Source organism: Marmota monax, unplaced genomic scaffold (assembly GCF_021218885.2).
Source record: "Marmota monax isolate L192 unplaced genomic scaffold, Marmota_monax_Labrador192_F-V1.1 WCK01_AAM20220418_F8-fsc00025, whole genome shotgun sequence".
In the NCBI taxonomy this organism is placed as follows: Eukaryota; Metazoa; Chordata; class Mammalia; order Rodentia; family Sciuridae; genus Marmota; species Marmota monax.
The window spans coordinates 2,933,706-2,955,336 of record NW_026691950.1 but is presented as its reverse complement, the minus strand read 5'-3'; the positions used below and the strand labels follow the sequence as shown (position 1 = coordinate 2,955,336).

Below are 21,631 nucleotides of genomic sequence, written 5' to 3'. Positions count from 1 at the left end.
TCAGAAGCCTCTCTCCGAGGTTTGAACATGTCCATGATCTCTGTGTCCTGGCTGGCCTTTCTCTGTGCACATGCTTCTTCTTAGCACCTACATTCTCGGTGATTCTCTTTTCTTTTAGTGTTTGGGCACCAGAGTTATTCTATCCTTATAAAATGAATTAGGAAGTTTTTCTTCCTTTTCTAGTTTGTGAGTGAGTTATGTAGAAGTTTATTGTTTTGTTATTTAAAGTTTCATAGAAAGTACCAGTGGGCTTGAGGTTTTCAATTCTTTTTATGTATATGGAGTTACATAAGTTTTTATTTTCTTCTTGGGTCAGTTTTGGTAATTTTTGTCTTTAAAGAAATTATCTATTTCATTCAGAATGTTGAAATTATTATCAAAAGTTGTTCACGATATTCCCTTATTAACCAAGTATTGGAAATTTATGAAATCTCTTTTTATTTTTATTTGATCAGTCTAACTAGGGGCTTATCAATTTATTGATTTCTTTCAAGGAACTGGCATCTAGTTTCATCAGTTTTCTCTATTTTTTTTTTCAATTTCTGTTTCATTTTTGCTCTTTATTATTTATTTTACTTTCTTTGCAGTTAATTTGCCCTTCTTATGTTTTTGTTCAATATGGAATCTTAGATTATTATTATTATTTTTTAAAGAGAGAGAGAGTGGGGAGAGAGAGAGAGAGAAATTTTTTAATATTTATTTTTCAGTTCTCGGTGGACACAACATCTCTTTATTTGAATGTGGTGCTAAGGATTGAACCCAGCCCCCTGTGCATGCCAGGCGAGCGCATTACCACTTGAGCCACATCCCCAGCCCTGGAATCTTAGATTATTAATTTTTCCTTTTTAAGAATATAAATAAATATTACATGTATAAATATTCCAGTAAAGAGTTAGTGGCATTTTGGTATTTAGCAATTTCATTTTTATTTCACTCAAACTATTTTCTAATTTTCTCTGAGCCTTTTCCCTTTAATGCTCTTATTTGTAAGTTCATTGTTTAATTTTCAGATATTTAGAGATTTTCCAGATGTCATTCTGCTATTGATTTTTAGTTTAATTCTGTTATAATCAAAGAAAAATCTTTGTCTGATTTCAGTTTTTTCATGTGCACTTGAAAGAATTGTGTGTTTTTCTGTTGTTGGCCAGAATGTTCTATAAATGTGAATCAGGTCAAGTTGTCTGAGGGAATTATTCAGATCTTGTGTACCTTTATTAATTTTGTTTTCAACTTGTTCTATTCACCATAGGGAAACGACTACTGAGGAATTCATATAAAACTGTGGATTTGTCTATTTCTTTTTTTACTTCTATCACTTTTGCCTTATGTATTTTAGATACTTAATTCTTTTTTAAAAAAATTTTGCTCTTTTTAGATATACATGACAGTAGAGTGTATTTTGACATATCATACATCATGCAATATAACTTCTTGTGGTTGTACATGATATGGATTTACACTGGTTGTGTATTCTTATATAAGGAGAGGAAAGTTATGTCCAATTCATTCTACTTAGATCCTTAATTCTAATGTGCATACACATTAAGATTATTATGTATTCTTGGAAAATTGACCCATTTCTCATTATATAGTATCTCTCTTTATTCCTGGCATTTTTTTTTGTTCTGAAATCTACTTAGTCTGATATTAATATAGCAAATCTAGGTTTCTTTTGTTTTTATGGACAGAATTAGGTCTCCCCTTCTCCAAATTAATCTCTTGTAGACCTTATCCCTAGAGCTTCAGAATGCGACCGTATTTGGAGATAGGGTTTCTAAAGAGGTGATTAAGGTTTCTTATGGTCACGAATGGTGCCTTTCTAAGAAGAAGAGATACCAGAGAGGCATGCATACAGGGGAAAGACCATGTGAGGCCTCAAAGAACACGGACATCTGCAAACCAAGAAGAGAGGGCTCAGAGGAAATCACTCTTATTGGCACCTCAGCGTTGAATTTTGCCTCCAGTACTGTGTGAAAATAAATTTATATTGTTTAATCCAATCTATGGTATTCCATTATGGTAGCCCTAGTAGACCAACACTTGATTAGTGCTTTCATTGTTTGTGCTTTAACTTCTTATTGTAATCTATCTGAAACATTATATTTAAAATGACTTTTTTGTATTTAGCATTTAATTGGCCTTTTATTTTTATAGCCAATCTAAGAATCTCTTTTAATTAGAATGTTTAGAACATTTGCATTTAATGTAATCATTAATATGGTGATATTTATGCCCACATTTTTATTGTTTTCTATTTTTCTTATGTTTTTGTTTTCTTCCTCTTCTTTTCCTGTATTCTTTTAGATTACATAAGTATTTTCAGTATTCTTTTTCACTCTATGTCATGTCTGTGTGTGAGTGTGTGTGTGCGCGCGCACACACACACATACATGTGGCTATTTCTTTTTTTTTTTTAGTGGTTGCTCTATGGTTTATTAAGTGTAAATGATTTAAGCAAACCAGTTTTTAAAAAGAGTTTTCTTTTTCTTTGTGACTTCACTTGCAAACCTGAGCACATTTATGAGGCACTGTAAGCTTAAACTCCTTAAAATTGAGACTAATATTCCAATCCACAGATTTATATAAACAACAGTCACTTTGTTAAAGGTATTGTTCTTAAAAACTAACTATGTCATCTCATGACTTTTTCCAAGGTCAAATCCGATAAAAATAAAGTGAGGGCAAATGGTCTGCTGTTGAGGATTTTTATGCCATTCAAAGAAGTAGTAGCAGATTTAAGGAGCTCAGGTTCTTTCACTAGTACTGTTTTCAAACTTATGAAGTTATGTGGGCTTTCATGAATGTACAGTCTAGTAGATGTAGAGAATATTTGTTAAAATAAAGACTTGAAGAAATAGAAATATGATACCTTTGTGTATGGATGATTCAATACAGTAAAAATGTCAGTTCTCTAATAAATCTATATTAAATGTAATATCAATAAAAATTCTACACATTTTCCATCAAAATGGACATAAAAATAAAAAAGTTTTGATAAATTTTATAGGAAGAGATATTTCAAAAGAAAAACAAAGGTATGTTTGATAAAGCAGGACAAAGAAGAGAGATCTACCCTACAGTGATTATATAAATAAAAAGTATTCTATTTATATAATATATTTTTTAAAAATATATAAATAAAAAATATCAAGAGCCTAGGACACAGACCAATGAGAACTGGGTATATAAAATGTGGAGAACTAGGTATACAAATGGGAAACAGAAGGCTTGTTGGATTTGTTGTATTAGAATAGTTGACTTTATACTTGTAAAATTATATCCCCATCTCATGATGTATTAGAAAACAAATAAGATTTAAATGTAAAACAAAGTGAAATATACAAAACTTGAAATATATGAGGATAGGGAAAAATGTCTTTATAACCTAGTGTAGAAAAAAGTTTTCCTAATCAAGAAATTTTTTCCAGTCATGTTTTCACTCATGGATAAACAACTTATAAGATATAGGAACTATTTTGTAAATCAATATAAGGAGAAAGAGATTTATTCCCTATTTCACTAGTGTTCTCTCTTCATAAAAATAAAAAATATCAAGAGCCTAGGACAAAGTGGTATTCTCAGAAAATTCAAAGACGTCAGGGAAAAATTTAAATTTTTTTTAAAATTAGCTCTTCTTTGACAATAAGTGACATGTTTGTGACATTGTACTGTTATCTGAGTCAATAAATCTCTGATATATTTTCAAAATAAATAAATGTTATTCTACTGATAATTTTCTAGATAGGATATGAACCTAGAACAAAAATGTAAAAACTGGTAGGCTACAGCAGCTTGCTGTGCTTTTCCTGTTTTTGTACTATACCCTCTTTCTTCTCTTCTTGGGAATATTATTCTGTAACTAGTGCAAGATGAAAGGAAATAGATTGTGATTTATCATGTTTACTAATACTGCAACTTTGATTTGAAGTTTTTATAGTCTAAATAAGAGTTAGAATTATTACTTGCCAAGTCATTGGCTGAGAAACTATTTCCATGAGAAATCATATCTCATTTGATTAAAATAAAGACAGAAAATTCAACCTCAAGGAAAACTCATTTGTCTTCTAAGAATAGCATTTCAGAGAGTCAGAGAAATTAGAGGTGGAAAAATCAATTAGAGCTAATCTACCAGCTTGTCAGAGAGGATTGCTTTCTACAAAATATATTCTAGTTCTTTGTCCAGGTTAATTTTAAATGTCTCAGGGGAGGGAGCACTGGTTACATCCCTTTGAAGTTTTTTCTTTTATCTAAATGAACTTACCAAGAATCTTTTTTCTAACATCTATCCTTCATGTTAGTATTAATTCTGTACTATTGCTCTTAGTCATACTCCATTTCCAATACTAATGCCTCTTTCTTCCCAAATTCAGTTTCTATTCTCTCAGTTATTTGTGAGAAGTTAGTTTTCATTTAATCTAGTGACAAATTGTTTACTTATTATAAACATTTGATCCCTTAAAACCCCTTGAGATCTGTAGGTCTTTCTCTTCATCTTCTTTTTTTGCAAACTTTGTAATAAGGCACTTTAAAGTAGAAGTTATCTGTTAGGAACAAATAGAGAAAGGAGACTATAAATTCCTATTTGATCAAGGAGACTATCAATTTCTTTTGGCAAATTAACAATATATTTCTTATCTATCTCTGGTATGAGCAAAGCATATTCTCTTGTAAATCATTTTCAGTTCTTTATAAATGTCTTCTGTCTCTGTGTTTCCCATTTCTTCCTTCTTATATAATTATGTTTGTGTGAATTTAAAACTATTTTCCTAGATCAGATACTGTTATTTATATTGTATCCTTCGAATATGAAGGTGATGGTTTTCCTCCATTCACAAGATTTAAATTCTTGCTCTTATCTGTGCAGAGGATTAATTGTGATACACCATGCATATTGGTACTCTGGACTCAAATTTCTACTCTCTGATGATAAGCAAAGAGCCAGGGATGGAGATTGCCTGGAGCATAACAACATAAAATTCTTTGTAGCTAAAGTCAATTCAATAAAATACCAGTGTCTATAGTAACCTCTCCTGGTAGCCTAGGGGAAAGGCCAAGAGTAAGATGAATTTCATTGTGTGCTTCTGTGCTCATTTAATTGAGGTTCTATGAATTCTTATATTGAGCCATTCATTATCATTGTTCAGGAACCACAGCATTAGTGTTTATGGAATTTACTGAATGCACACACACACACTCAGACACACACAGAGAAGGGATTATACTCATAGGTGCTTTACCACTGAATTATATCCCCAGCTCTTTTTTTCTTTTTTAGTACCAGGGATTGAACATAGGGGCACTCAACCAGTGAGCCACATCCTTAGCCCTATTTTGTATTTTATTTAGAGAAAGGGTCTCACCAAGATGCTTAGTGCCTCACTTTTGCTGAGGCTGGCTTTGAACTCAAATCTTCCTGCCTCAGCCTCCCGAGCTGCTGGAATTACAGGAATGCACCACTGCGCCTACACCTGGTTTAGTTTTCATTTTAAGACGGTGTCTCACTAAGTTGCTTCCGGCCTTGAACTTGCAATCCTCCTGCCTCAGCCTCCCAAGCTGCTAGTATTACAGGAATGCACCACCAAATCTAGCTAAATATATTTTTAATAGTAAAAATTTATAGAAACACTTACTTAGATTCTTCTTAATGCCAAGAGGCTGTCATGGTTTAATCAAAACAAAACATCTCCATGGTGGATGAAAAGGGGCTGTGCAGTATATTTTGGAGACATATGTTTCATTGAGTAAGAGCTTATACTCTGGAGTAAGAGTGCCTTGTTCAAATTTTCCCTTTGTCCTTTAATAGCTATGTGAACCTTGGAAAATAACTCTTCTGGCCTCAGTTTCTTCTGGAATAAAATGGTGACACACAGCCTTTTTGAGGAAAAATTGTGTTATAAATTGAGACCAAATTGGGTTAGTGTTTGTAAATTACTTAGTATAGACCCTGAAAATCTAATTTTCTTTTTTTCTTTCCATGACTCATTAAACAGATTCTTATTAAGTATCTTCTACATGATGAGACTGGAAATAATTCACAGCATAGCAACAAAGACGGATCCGTCTAATTGGATGTGTGAAGTACTCCAGGAGCTCTGGAATTAAGCAGTGAGCGATGAACCAGCATGGCGCATTCAAGGAGGAATCTTGGCCTCTGAAGAAAGACTTTGAAAAGTGACAAGATGAAGGAGGTAGGAATGGGCAATGTGTAGAGCAGGGAACATCTTCCAGGCACAGGGAATACCATCAGCAAAGGCACCAAAGCTTGGAAGTACCTGCTGCTTGCCAGTGAGTGATCATCGTGGGGTGAGTGAGTGGGAGAGGGGAGAAGACCCTCTTCCTTTCTTGGTGAACCTCCCTTTTGTGGTTTGGGAGCTGGAATCTGCAGGGAGGCCAACATTCCTGCTCTGTCTTCTGGCTGCTAGGGCATGGGCACATAACCTTGGCTCAGCCACTCAAGTACTTGTGCCTGTGACCTTGATTAGGGCAGGGATGAGGCTAAGCTGCAGAGGTTCAGTGGCCAAAGAAAGTGGCCAGTGTCGTACCATTGCTGGCATATTGTGCTGGCATGGTCTTTTCTGTGTGATTTGCTGCCAGCCTTCCATGGATCCTGATCCCGTTCCCAACCTGATTCTCCATCTTTGTGTTAATGCAGTGAGCTACCTGACAACCATCCCATATTTTTTATTTTGTTCAGTTTTCTGTTTACCTTAATGAGAGTTCCTTCTGCTTGTAACCAAGAGCTGTCTCAAACAATAGACAATTTAATTGTTTTGGTTCACTATGTGTATTTCCTAAATTTTGTTCCATGAATATGAAGTACTTGTGTGATAAAACACTTTTTATTTAATGTAAAATCAAGTTTAATTGTGAATAGAATTTTTTTTTTGAGAGAGAGAGAGAGAGAGAGAGTTAGAGTTTTTTAATATATTTATTTTTTTAAGTTTTCGGTAGACACAACATCTTTATTTTATTTTTATGTGGTGCTGAGGATCGAACCCAGCGCCACACGCATGCCAGGCAAGCGTGCTACTGCTTGAGCCACATCCCCAACCTGAAAATTTTTAAAAATTAAAATTTACCTAAAATGTTAAAAGAGGGTCCATATAGAGCTCTAGTGGTCATCATTTTAAGGTTATACATATTATGTGCTCACCTTTGAGCCAGGCACATTGTCATGTGTAGTATTTCACATACTCTGGCAAAAACATTAACATGTTCATGCTTTGATTGTCATTATTTCAGAGGAGAAAACTGAGGTGGGAGAGGTTAAGTCACTTGCTCAGAACTACCCTCCCAGGTGGAGAGTGGTGCAGCCGGGATTTAAACCTGGATATCCAGAACTCGGCATCCACGTCATCACAGAGGAGCTGGTGACCACCTTTCCCTGAGGAGTTGAAGGAGCTTTTGAGAAAGAGGTAATAGCTGAACTAGACTTTCAAGAGTAAGTCGGATTTCTCCAGATAAAGAAGATGTAATCACGTTAGTTCAGTTGAAGAAGGGTATGTGCAAGGGTAGGGACAGAAAAGGCCATTCTGTGTCCCACATAGGCTCACAGCATGGGCTTCTGGGACATAGGGTGTTGGGGGGCATACCAAGAGGTATGGTTTTGGGAAGGGGTGCCTGAAAGAGGGGTTGGTAGCAACAGTCCAAATGTGGGCTTGAAATGGAGTGATAGTTGGTTGTGTGAGTCCTTAGATTGAACAGATGAGATTTTGTCTTTAGGCAGCTGGGAGTTGTGGGGCCGGAGCTGAGGGAGAAAAATGATGTCAGGGGCATTTCTTTTATAAGGATCACTGTGGCAGCAGTATGGGGGTAGGGCTTGGAGTGGGAGTGATGAGTATCACCAAGGTCAGTTAGCAGTATCCTGAAATAGTGTATGAAAGCCCATGAGGCCAGTGGAATGGGGACAGAGAGGGGCACCAGATTTGAGAGGCATTGTTGAGGTGGGAGCAAAGTGCTGGATGACTAATCTGAGGCGGGTGGCTGAGGAGGAAGGGAGAATGGAGGATGACTGAGATTTCTAGTTTAGAAACCTGAGTAATTGTTGATGTCATTAACTGAAATAGGAATGGGAGGAAGGAAAGCATCCTACACAGGGCCTGCCAGAAACTTACATATTATTTCATTTAGTCCTAAACAAACCCACAACATAAAGACTCATAACATGCCCATTTTACAGATAAAAAAGGTTCGGTTTCTTGCCCAAGTCTTTCCTACATGGGTTATGTAACTTAATCCTCACAATTACCTTGTGAGGGAGCTACTCTGATATCCTTATTTTGCCCACAGGCAAAGTAAGGCCAGGGGAATGTGAAGTAACTAAAGGAAGATACAGCATATTTGGTGGCATAACTGGGATTTGAACCCAGGCAGTTGGCCTGGAGGCTGTGTTCTTTAACACTCTACACAGAAAAACACAAATGTGGAGACACTGATTATGATTTCTGTCTCATAAGAAAGTGGAGTGTTGTAACTTAAACTAAGGTCTTAACTCCAAAGCTTCTATTCTTTCCATGATAATATTCTATATTCTGATAATAATTTCAACTTAGAAAAATAGGACCAAAGCTCAGGGAGATACAGACCATGGAAAGATGGCATTTTGCATGGGATACTGTAGCATAAGAAGAGGGTAAAACTTTTATAAAGGACCAGAGCGGCATGGTCCAAAAAAAGCTTCTGGCATACTGGAAGTGTTTTGTATTTGTCCTGTCCAATACAGCAGTCATCAGCCTATGGGGCTATTGAGCACTTGAAATGTGACTATTGTGACTGAGGAACTGAAATGTTAATCCTGAGCTATTTTAATGAATTTCAATGTATATATAAGCATGTGTGGCTGGTGACTATTATATCCCACAGTTTGGGACTAGAGAAAACAACCAGGCCCAGAGCAGTCACTGAAGGAGAAACCTGACGGGTACTCCTGAAAAATCACTAGATATTTGATTGTCTTCTTTATTTGTGGTGGTTAGGCTGGTCCTAAGTTTGGGGATGATGTTATCTTTCTGTCACTGTGACAAAATACCTGAGGTAAACAAGTTAAAAGGAGGAAAAAAATATTTTGGCTCATGGTTTCCAAAGTTTCAGTTTGTCCACTCGGAAGCACAAGGTGGAGGAAAGCTGCTCACTTTATAATACCAGGAAGCAAAGAGAAGAGAGGTCTGAGGTCGCAATACATTCTTCAAGGACACGCCCCTAATGACCTACTTGCTCCAACTAAGTCCCACCTCCTGAAGTTTCTTCCGCCTCCCATAGTACCACCAGTCAGGGACTTTGAACACATGAGCTTTTGGGGGACACTTAAGATCCAAACCATAACAGGGGTCTTAACTCATTAGTTAGCAGGGCTTCTTTCCTAATGTAGACCACAAACATTTTTATCAAATTTTTTGGTTTAGAAAAAGGGGAAGGAAGTTACAACACTCCACTTTCTTATATGAGACAGAAATCATAATCAGTCTCTCCACATTTGTGTTTTTCTGTGTAGTGTTAAAGAACACAGCCTCCAGGCCAACTGCCTGGGTTCAAATCCCAGTTATGCCACCAAATATGTTGTACCTTCCTTTAGTTACTTCACATTCCCCTGGCCTTACTTTGCCTGTGGGCAAAATAAGGATAACAGAGTACCTCCCTCACAAGGTAATTGTGAGGATTAAGTTACATAACCCATATAAAACGCTTAGCCAGTCTCTGGCACATGCTAAACACTTAGGAAAAGTTAGGTATTCTATAATCAGTACCTTGTGATGAGCTTGTACATCGCACCCTTGTGTTTTGACATTCACTCAACTCTATTTTTGCTGTAGCAGGTATTCTCCCAGATCTCTAAATGTCAGAACATTCCAAAAAGAAATACACATTCAAGATAAAAAGGTAGACTTCTGAAGTTACTATTTAGATATTATCTTATTGCAGCTATTGAGTTGTGAAGCTATCTTTGTATTTCCTTTTGATTTCTTTTTTTTTTTTTAAATTTGCAAGCATTAAATTTTTTTTTAGCTGTTGACAGAACTTTTATTCATTTATTTATATGCGGTGCTGAGACTCGAACCCAGTGTCTCATGCATACTAGGCAAGCGCTCTACCACTGAGCTCCAACCGCAGCCCTCCTTTTGATTTCTATATTGTGAAAAGTATTTTAAATTGTAACAAAAGCAAACCATGACCCTAATGTTTTGTTGTGATCATTAAAACTCCCTTGAATTAACTAACCTCAAATAGTTCACATACTCCACAAGCAAATAAAAATACTAGAGGTTCTAAATGTTGGCACAAAAGATTTCTTGATGTCTTATAGTTCACACCACTTTGAGATACTAATTGCCTAGTTTGGCATTATGAGACGTAGTTGGATAGGTTGTTGATCAAGGACTATTTAAAGACTAATGACTTAACAAGGAGGGACAAGTAATAGGATCCCCTTTGTGGCTACCAATTTTGTACTTTTTAACAAAATTAAAAATAGATCGAAAAATAGCATTATAACATATGCTCTTGAATATATGTTATATATTGGGGCAGAGTCCCTGCACCCCAGAATGGGCCTAACTAGTTTGTGATCCACGGACCATTCGAATTTTGAGAACTCTGGGTTCTGACTTAAGTGAGGGAAAAGGCATTCATATCACTGGGCAACAGAGAGGCAAACATCGCCTGTAAAATCTCTGAGATGATCTGGACTTGATTCTAAGAAGAGTCACTTAAGTCTCCTTCCCAGTAAAATTCCTTGCCTGTCTCCCCACCCCCTACCCCAGGAGGTTGAGGAGGACCTTTGGCCTTCAGGGACTTCAGACATGATTTTTGTGTGCTATTTGCAGCGTTTGCTTTCATACCTTATAAAACATGCTCTTAGCATATTCTTGGAATATTTCATTTCCTTAGAAAACAATTCATGGGGTGAGTCAGCACTCAGGGAAAAACCCACTCACAATAGCGATCCAAATTGCAAGAGATGGAGAAACGGGAAATGATTTTCTTTGTGGAGTTAAAGGACGAGGTACAGAGACACCGATTACTTATTTATACAATGGAGCCAGGCAGGCTAAGGGACTGTTGCATATTTAGCAGGGCAGAGAGGTACATCAGGGCGTCCTTCCCATCCTGCCTTCGGACAGCTGTTACCATAAACTCTCCTTCCAGGGAGAAAGAAAATAGGTGTGGGAAGCGGACGAAGGAAGGAAGCAAAGGAAGGTTAAAAGTCGGCCCTGCAGCCCCCGCCCGTCCTTTCTGGAAATCATTAAGGGAATTTCCTTCTGCAGCCGCAGAACCCTCGGTGGCCGTCTCGACGTCACTCTCCAGGGCATCTAGGCATTTTGCTGGTCCAGGAGGCGACTTCCCGACCTCGCCGGCAGATCCCCTGGGGTATGCAGAACGTCGCCCTCTGCCCGGGACCAAGCCGGGCGTGGAGCGTAGCGGCGGGAGCAGGGCGCGGAAGCGTTTCCTGCAGGAGCGCGGCGGCAGTGCCCGTTTCCGGAAGGCTGATTGCATCAGGTGTGGAGCAGGGCGCCTCCTCGGCCCAACCTGGCGGCCATTGCGCCTGCGCGCATGGCCCCGCCCCATGCCGGGGACTCCACCGCGGGTTTTCCTCTGGGTCCAGAGGAGACCGATCCTAGAGGGGCGGTCGATTTTCCGTGCCCCGGGACCCCTGAGAGAAGCGGGTGGCAGGGCGGGGCTCCGGGAATCTGTGGTGTCTGGGGTAATAAGTGCGGGTAGAAGGGGGCTCGCCTGGAAGCCCGCCGATCTCTGCTACTGACTCTTGGCGAGGTCGGGCTAATTTCCTCTCTGGGCCTGAAGAACGCAGACTAGAACCACGAGGCTTTCCGAGTAGTCACTTTTTCCCAAGTGGCTAAGTGAACTATGGCTCTCGGTGGTCCATGGATCACAGACTCGTTAGACCCATTCTGGGATGCAGGGACTCTGCCCCAAGAATGAGCACTTTCATGGATTTTGGGGGCTTTTTCTGTGCCTATACTATTTTGTTGTTGTTGTAGAAGGAGCAACATGATTGTTGGCTTCCAGCTGCTTCTGAGGGAAGTAATTGTTCATAGAAGTTCAGGATGCAAAACCCCCTCTTTCACAAGGCAGCCCCTTCATTCCAAACAACCCCGCTGGAGACTGCATCAGGGCCCCATTTTACACTGTTAGCATCGTGTGCATTTCCCTTTTAGTAAGCTCCTTGTTTGAGGGGACATTTTACAGTGATGATTTGATGGGTGTGGATCACCCTGCTGGACTGTAAACACCATGAAAACAGGGGTTCTGGCTTTTTAATTCACTTTTATCCCTAGACCTAATAGAAGTCCCTGTGGCCCCTCAATAAATTTATGATGGACTGAAATAATGCCCCTCTTCATTGTATAGTGCCTGCATATGAATAAGGAAGAATGGGGTATGAGTTTGTTACTCCAGGAAAACTGCATTATGTAGGTTTGGGGAAGAGGATGGGAAGGAGCCTGTACTTTATAGTTACAATTAGTTTACTTTTTTGGGGGGAGGGGGGATGGGAGGTGCCAGGGATTGAACTCAGGGGCACTAGACCACTGAGCCACATCTACAGTCCTATTTTATATTTTATTTAGAGACACGGTCTCACCGCGTTGCTTTGGACTCTGGATCCTACTGCTGGGATTACAGGTGTGCGCCCATGCGCCGGGTTTACAATTAATTTACCTTTAGGATTTTTCTCTTTAAGGAAATGGTAGGTTGAGTTCTCTGTGTATATATAGAGTTCTCAAGGTGTAGCCTCAGACTAGCAGCACCTGCATCACCTGGGAACTTGTTAGATGCACAGATGCTTGCTATCAACCGCAGACGGATCCAGCAATCTATTTCAGAAGCCTTCCTGGGACAGAGCACAGTTTCCCACTTAACTGGGTATCTACCTTGTCAGGGCCTTGCCTCCTGACTTCCACAGCAGTTGTAGTTAATTCACTGAGAGTGGAAGTAAAATTATGCCTTTCCTTCCTGCAGGTGTTTCTCTCCCCTGGCCTCATCTTGCTGTGATTTTTGATTTTCGGATGGAGGAATGATATGTGTGTCTGTGTGTGTAAGTCTCTATGTGTGTGAGTGTGTGTGTGTGTGTGTGTGAGAGAGAGAGAGAGGTGTGTGTGTGTGTGTGAGAGAGAGAGAGGTGTGTGTGTGAGAGAGAGAGAGAGAGAGAGAGAGAGAGAGAGAGAGAGAGGAGGGGGGGGAGGATATGCCTGGAGGTAGAGATGAGGAGCAGAAGGAAGGAGAAGGTCTCGCCTACTAACTTTTGGCTAGCCTGGGTGGGTGTGGGCTGCTCTCATCTGGGGACATTTTCCCATTGTAAGGCGATGCAGACATGTGGGAGAAAAGCCAGGGATAAGGTTACCCAACTGCCTTCTGGTGCAGACAGACGCCAGGCCACAGGGAGAGGATACCCGGGCTGCACCGCAACCCCAGCCTTACCCTGGCACCCACTGCCTCCCTGCGGTCTTCTTGGCGATTGGGGAAGCTTGCGAGCAGGAGGCCCCGCAGCCTCCACCTGCAGGGGTCGCCCTGGGAGCGCCACCCGCCCACTACCGTCACCGCCCCCAGCCCCGCCTTTCTCGGTTCGGGCCCCAGCTCCGCCAGGCCCCTCCAATCCTCTCCTCGCGCAGCCGCCTCCAAAGCCTGGAGAAGTGGAATCTCGCCGGCGCCGCTCCCTGCGCGGGACTCGCGGAGCGGCACTGGGCATGCTCAGTCGCCCGAGTCTGTGCTGGTCTCAAGTAGGAAGCTCGTGCGCTGCGCCCGCAGCTGATCCCGGCGCTCCGGGGAGGGCGAGACTGAAGCAGAGCCGCCGGGCGCCCCAGCCGAGCACCGCGCGCACAGCTGGTGATCCCGCTTTCCTCTTTGCCTTTGCTCCGGACTTGGGGGCAGGGTGGGTGGTGGCGGGAGTGCTGGGGAGAGACCCGGGCAGCGGCGGGCGTCTAGTGGCTGCACGTACCCCCTGCGGCTGCTCCTCTCCTCCTGGCCCCTGGGCTACGCGGTCACTGCCACCCGCCCAGCCGCAGCCACAGCTGCAGCAGCTGCCGCCGCATCTGCAGCGGACACCCGCTGCGGAGTCCTGTGCGCCCTGCGCCCGCGCTGCAGGGCGGGTGGCAGGGCGACTGCGGGCTCACTCCTTGACTTCCATCCCTCCTTCCACCGGCGCCCCCTTTCCCTCATCAGCTTAGGCTTGTCAGGGCCTGGGGCAGGGGAGATGGGGTTCGATCGGGTTCGCCCGGGTGGGGACTGCGGAGGGGAAAAGTGAGGGTGGGCGCGGGCGGCGAAGAGCGCACACCCCCTTGCCCTAGCACCCGCCTCCGCTGTGCGGCTGGGCTCTTCGCCCTGGCGCCAGTGCGCTCCTGCCGGGAGTTGGAGACAGGGCTGGCTTCTCTGGGGTTCAGAAACCAGACGCGGAGAGAGGAAAAGGGGGAAAAGTTCATTTCCCCCCTCGAAGGCGGAGAGAGCCTATTAACTAGAAAATGGCTGTGCGAAGGGGGCCGAATCAGGGAAGCTGGCCACAAGGGTCCTGAGAAAGCCCCTGCTGCCCGCCGGGCGGAATGGAGGGTTGAAAGCCAGAAATGACATCTATGCTACGAAAATCTTCGAGCTGGAAGGAGGGAGGGATGCGGGGTCCGGTAGAAACAATAAGAAGTGGTTTCACCTGGGTAAAGAGGTCTAGAACCCAGGGGTCCGAGGGAGCGTGGGAGTTGAATTTTAAAAGAGAAATTGTCTGGACATATCAGACTGAGAATTGAGACCGTTTTGTAGTCAAGTTCTGCGCAGTTTTTGAGCCACGAACTGTCAGAGATGTTTTTGGATGGATTGAGTAGTTGGAGAGGGCCGAAATTGAGAGAATTAGGTCAGTGTCAGAAGCTAGGATGGGACTGGGCTCTTCTAAGGGATAGTTTTAAGAAGTCCTTCAGTCATTGGCTTCACATTGTGCCTGATGATTTAAGTGAAATAACTAAAGGATCATCATAAATTGATATCAGCAGTGTGCGTGAATTCCAAGAAATGAGGAAACTGTGAGACCAGCATTGTTTTGTCATTTGCTTTCTTTTCTCACTGATTTAAGAACAAACAGCAGCATCTGATGTGTTTCTGGGTTTTACTCTCTTCAGTCTTTGCTTTTTAAAAAAATTCCTTGTCATGGATTTATATTTCAGATCTTGTCCTTATCATGGATTTATATTTCAAATTTTATCCTTAGTTGGCCATATTAATTAGAGCATCTGATTTTGTGTGGCCGGCCTTTCAGGAGCAGACAGAACCCTGGAAGGGGGCTTTCTTTATGAACTTAGGTAGCAGGCTTTGCCCTTTTCAATTTGTAACTTGAAAGCAGTATTTGTTCAACAGTTGTTTTCAGAACTTGCAGAATCCTAGAAATGGCATCATCTTGAAAGGATGGTGCTTGTCATGAGGGACTCTCCAGGCTGGGGGCAATGCTGAGAGAACAGAGGCAGTCCTGCTCAGTGGGCGCATTCCAGGAGGTGAGAGGGACACACCACAGGTGCAAGATTTCTGTCAAGATCCTTTCCTTTTGTTATTGATGTGCCAGGTGACTCTTCATAAACTGAGAATGCAATTATGGCCCAAGATATTTGTATAGAGCCTTCGAGAAGGGATCTTTAGGTTGAGACCTTTTTCCAGGGAAGGTGCTTATGTGTTATACTTTTACTCCGTTTTCAGATGGATCCCTTTAACTAAATAATTCACCTCTAAGGAGCCAGCAGGATTCCGCTTTCTGAAACTTTAATGAAGTGGTAGTTGAAAAGCTTGATGAGCTAAAATGTAACAGTAGCATTTTACACTTGCTGGAGTAATGTGAATGTTGACTGCAACATTATTTGAGAAAAGACTATTGAATATTACCAAAATCTACATATGCGAGCATGCAGTATTTAAAAACTGTTACTTTTTATGTCATGTTTCAACTTTTTTTTATGACTCTTCTTTTCCTGCCAACAGAGAAACAAGGGGAAACAAACATTGAACTCTTTTTCTGTTACAGCAGGAATTAATACTTGAAAGCCTTGCAGTGCTATCAGTGTTATGTTGATTATCCTGGTTACTGGATAATCTAAATTTACCTTTTAAGAAAAATGGAAGATTATCTCTCTCTACTTTTTTCAGTTACACTTTTAAAATAGTACCCTTATAATATAACACCTTAAGTTTTTTAGAGGTGTAGGACAAACTTTTAGGAAAATATTGTAATAAGTTATTACTAATTATGTGGATAATGCTTATTTTCCTACGCTGGGGGAAAGTAATTTGTTCTCAGCTTAATATCAGTCTTGATACATAATAGCATTTGACATATACTGTCATCTTTTATAAGCATCTTTGCATAATAGTCAGCTGCCCAAGCGAATCCCTTCTAAGGGTGGATACTCTTGATACCACAGCAATCTAACTTTCATATTTTATCTCATACAGTATTTTCAATGGATTCCATTATTATTCGCTAAGCATTCTCTGCAAAACATCTTTGATTTGTTTTTTAGGATGAGATTTGATTAGAACAGCATGTCTTCAGAACGATTAGAATGTTTTCAGATGCCTCCATCCATATATTAAAACTGTTTTGTGTTCATTTACTTTCAGCAGTGTTGTACTACTAACAAATGAAATTAAATGTAGGGAAGATAAACCCAAATGCCCCATTTTAATTTTAATGTGTTATTAGTGCATATTCTGCATATTGATACATGTCGAGGACATGTCTTTCGGCTGAAGTGGCTTGTCAGAGAGGCAGAGCGATAGACTCTATATTTAAGGGTCTAGGGGAATTTGATAGAAAGACCACCAACCAGGGACTCTGAAGACTTATCTCCTGGGTTCTGCTCCTCGGTTACTTTAATTCACTGTGTGACCTTGGAAAAATCAGTTTACTTCTCTGGGTCTCACTTTTCCCATCTGTTGAATGAGAGCGTGTAGTAGGTCAGTGCAGAGGTTTGTGGTGCAGACCTTTGGTGATGGAGGATTTAATTTAGTGCCTTAGGTGAAGCTCATTTTGTGTTTCCGTGAGCCTGGCCTGTTGCTCCTTTGTCCATTACCCTTTCTTTTTGGGCCAATTCCTATCTCCCTTTTACTTTTCATTTAGTATGTACAATGGTTGTCATAAAATTAAGTGTGTGGCCCTGCCATTCTAGATAGGAGATAAGGTAATGATTAGATTTGGGTAAAGTGCATTTAGACATTGGAGACTTTTATTGCACTTTCTGAGGGAGACTTCCGGCTTTAGGGCTTCTAGATACTGAGAAGGGAGCTGCTTGGGCTATAGAGCAGGGCATACTGTACCTTGGTTGCTGGGCCCACCTGAGTCCATTTTTAGTAATCCTTTCCCATGTCCCTTTGTCTTCTACCCTTGATTAGCAGTGCAGTCCTTGGTCTCTGGAATAAGTTCTCATTGTCATTTAATGTTAGCACAGTGGCTGAAGTGGACAGTTACCTGTACTTGGCTACAGTAGCAGGAGTGATGGTTGGTGGATTATGTCTGCCTAGTGTCATTAGCTGGATCATGAGCTTTCCCCCTCCTTCTCTGGCTAGCTCTGATGATGGGGTAGAGAGCAAAGGAAATGAATCCCATTTGGTGTTTTTAGTGCACTTTGCTTTTTGGGTGCTCACAAAAGCTCAGCCTCATTAACATTTAAGCGAGGCAGGTAAGGAGTTAGCCATTTAAATAATCAACAGTGGATAGACAGTGACTCAAGTATCTCTGATCATAACCAGACGCCAGGGTTCCTGGACCCCTGTTAGTAGCTCCAAACACTAGTGGGAGCTATACGAGAGGAAGGTAGGGATAGACAAGTCATCACTGCTTGGTGTGAACCATGAAGCCTGGATCAATTGAAAGGCTTTGGACATCTTTGGGTGTAGAGTTAAGGGAGACGCCTCCTTTCTATGTTAACTGTTTCCATAATGTTTGAACCTTACCTAGATTTCTCTAATGGACATGCATTACTTTTATAGTCAGGAAAAAAAATCTCACTATATAATTTATTGGTGTATAAAATGTACAGATTCATAGGAATACAGATGGGAAGAGGACTTGGGAAAATACGAATGGTATGGAAATGTGGATTACAATTTTTTATTGTTTGTTTTTTATTGACTTGACAGTTGTTGTAAATCAAGTTAACCATTCTGTCCTTTTCCTCTTATGGAAATGTTGCAAAATTGTTTCTGCTAGACAATACCTAAGTATAGCTCTTTTTGAAGAGTAGCTTGACTGGCAGCTATGCTTCAGGAGTGCTTGGGGTGGGAGAAAGGATGGTTTTATTTAGTTATTATTTTTTTTTAAGTTAACTAAAAAAAAAAAAGAAAAAAAAATCATAGTTTTGGAACCGAGCTGTGAAGAGAAATGTGCACTCCAGAGGATGAGATTGGAGGGAATTTACAGAGATCCAGAGCATAAAAGGAAATTCTGTTGTAGAAGAAAGCTTGGTGTTGTCTGTGGTATTGAATGTGGCATTTCCAGAATCATGGTCCTACACACCAGATCTTAATTTCCACACAATGTTAAAGTAACTGTGTGTCTAGTGTATGCAAAGCAGAGTGCTAAGCCTCAGGGCCATTGTCTGTTGGTGAAGGTTTCAATTGTCCTTGTCATATGATAATGATAATGATTGCAGTGAATATTTTATTAGAGTTGAAATGAGAAGATGTGTCCTTTTCTCTGAGATTATACTCTTCCGGTTTTGGGGTAAGATTCTTTTATGAAGCGATGGGAATATTTTCATTTGGCAGCTTAATGGTCCATGAAATTGGTAAGTCTGGGAATCTGGCTTGAGATGCAGAGAGGCTGCCCTCAGGACTGAGTTGAGTAGTGGAGGCCAGGCCAAAGTGTGGAGCTTGTGGGTGGGCCGCCGGGGCCCCTGGGCCTTCCAGGAATGTAGAGTCCCAGAGTTGCAAAGGAGCTAATTTCAAAAGTGCCCTGGGAACCAGTGAGTATTTTTGAATTATAGCCCAAGAATGACAAGGAAAGTGCCAAGATGAAAGATGAGGGTCTGAGAGAGCAGAAAGGGCACATGGTTGAATTGTGAATTTCGGCAGGCAGGCCTGGAGATGTGTCTTGGCATTTGTTTCTTTGCATGCAAGCCTCTTTCTGCCAAAGCAACTTAGCAATTCAGAGTTGGTGATTCTAGGAAATTCTGTAGGAGTCAAGGCTGTAGAATCGAGGATTATGTAATAACCTGCTTGGTCTGGGCCTCTCCAATATCATGCCCTCCAGGGTGAGTTTGAGTGGCCAGAGGAAGCTTAAGAATAGTTTGCCCATGAGATGGTTATTTTTCACCTTTAGTTACTGTTGGATGGCAAAAAAAGAGAGGAAACAAAGCAAAATGCATTATTTCTGAGTTTCAAATGGTAGCTAAAAAGTAAATAAGACTTGAAGAATCTGTGTGTAGTCATTATCACATCTCACTGATCATAATAATATAAATATGATTGTAGAGCTTTTACTTTGGCCAAGAGCTTTATAGCTATTTTGCTCTTAATGCTACAAAACACTGGGGTCTCTTCGTATTTTAGAGAGAAGACGACTGAGGTCCTTTTTACTAAAAGACTGCATAGTGAACAACAGTGTTTGCCCTGGAACTATAATTAATACAGAAGAGTCCACGGGTTGCCAAGGAGTGGAGGCCAGGCCCAATTGTGGAGCTTGTGGTTGCACTGCTGGGGCCCCTGGGTCTTCCAGGAATAGAGTCCCAGGAGCCGCAACGGAGCTAATTTTGAAAGTGCCCTGGGATGAAGAGCTAACATTTAATAAGGGCCAACTGTACAGGAAACATTTCTCTCTTATTTCCTTACCTCTTTCTTGACTCCTGTTTTACAGGTGAGGAAAACATGCTGTAGCTCAGAAAAGGACCTGGGGGACTTGTCCTGGCCCTAAACCCAGCCTGTGCTCTTGTTCTTTTCTCCCCACCATGAATCTTCCTAAATTCAGCATTGGGGGTACACAAAGGACATTGAACTTGAATCTGTCCATTCAGTGGTCGAGCCGTTTCCTCTGTGTTGTGGCCCTGGTATGTGTTTTTCATCTGAATACAAAACAAGGAATAGGATCCAAATATAATTCCCAAATCTGCCTAAAACCAAGGGTTTTGCTGTTGATCTCTGGGCAGACTCCAGTCTAGAATATTTCTGCTATAACATGGATGAATATGGTTATCATCTACCAATCATGAGGCACTGTTAGGAGACAGAGGTTTCTGATGAGGATTTCGGGGCCTCCCCAGCAACCCTGTGACTATCTTGAGACTTCGGGCTGCTGAAGTGTTGGTCTGGAGAGAGGACCCCACATGCACGAGGAGGGTGCCTCTCCCTGGGAGCATCCTGCTTGCTCTTGGATGCTGGCTTTATTCTTGTCCTCATTTGATTTCTTTTTTTGCAGTGCTTGGGATTGAACCCAGGGTCTTGTGCATGTGAGGCAGCAAGCACTCTACCACCAGAGCTATATCCCCAGCCCCCTCATTCGATTTCTTAAGGAGACTTGGGTCCTGGGCAAGAGTAAGTTGACCTATGACATTGAGTATACCGATTTGTTGGGCAGTACTGTTTGTGGGTAGAAGTGAGTTAGGTGTCTTGAGTGGATTCATGCCTGGGTGCACTAAACCAGTTAAATTATGGACATAGCTGTGGTGTGATCAGAACTCTCAGGGGACTTGGGGACCCATAGGCACCATCGGAAGTACCATTTCAGCCTCAGATTCTTCAGTTTATCTGAGCAGAACCTTTTACTCTCTCCAAGAACCAAGTTTTATTTGTGCCTCTTCTCGTGAAGAGACCGTTCTGGTAACACCCAGAAACCTCAGTTTGTTTCTTCATTCCTTTGTGCAGAATGTTTATTGAGCACCTAGTTTGTGCCAGGCCCTGTGCCGAGTTCAGGAGGGTAGAGAGGAGTGTGCCAGAGCATTGATGATAAGGAATGGCAAACCTAGCACAGGAGAGAGGCAGGAAGCTGGCCTCGCTTTGCAAGAGTGGGAAGACCTCGGGGAACAAGAGCTGTGGCAGGTGACTCCTAATGTATAATCTCCATGTACAGAAACCCTTCAGCCATCTCCTTTCCTATCCTTCCTTGACTCATTGGAACTCTTGGAACCTGTTTCTTCAACCCAGCACCTAGGATTTGCCATTCCCCTAAGAGACGCAGGAATTCAGCCTTTCAGATCTCCATCGCTTGAGTTCTCAGAGAGCTCAATGTTGCCTTTCAGGGCATGTTTGGTGCTGTCTGGAGACATCCTGTCATGCCAGGAACTACTGGTATCTGCAGGTAGAGGCCGAGGAGGCTGCTGAACATCCTCTAGTGCACATACGGGATAGCCCTACAGGTAGGGAGGTGTAGGGTTTGTTGGTGATTAAGAGCCAGACATTTAATAGCCCCACCACCATGGACTACAGAATTTGCTTGGGCAGCAGAATTACGGGGTGTCTCAGTTTCCTCATCTGCCGATAGGAATACTAATGGTGTCTGTCTAATACGGTGATTGTGAAGATTTCATGAATTTGTGAACATGGCTTGGCATGAAGGAAGACCTTAACCTTGAGTATTGTTCTTAGTTTTAAAGAACAATATTACCTTTTGGTCTAAAGAGCATGAATTTGGAGGATCCAGGGCAGCAGAGTTACAGTTCCACCT

At 41.6% G+C, this 21,631-nt stretch overlaps 1 protein-coding gene across 15 annotated transcripts in view; it reads left to right on the top strand.

Moving 5' to 3' along the window:
- Positions 1 to 21,631, top strand: part of Apbb2 (amyloid beta precursor protein binding family B member 2) — a 397,355-nt gene that overhangs the window by 50,696 nt on the left and 325,028 nt on the right. For 7 of the 15 annotated variants that reach the window (XM_058581937.1, XM_046454437.2, XM_046453925.2 and 4 more), the window contains exon 1: positions 13,612 to 13,836. The gene's annotated coding sequence lies outside the window, so the exon portion shown is untranslated. Of the gene's footprint in view, positions 1 to 5,990; positions 6,189 to 7,242; positions 7,416 to 11,363; positions 11,494 to 13,610; positions 13,837 to 21,631 lie in introns of those variants that run through there. The other 8 variants (XM_058582137.1, XM_058582047.1, XM_058582005.1 and 5 more) reach the window with 4 other exon arrangements.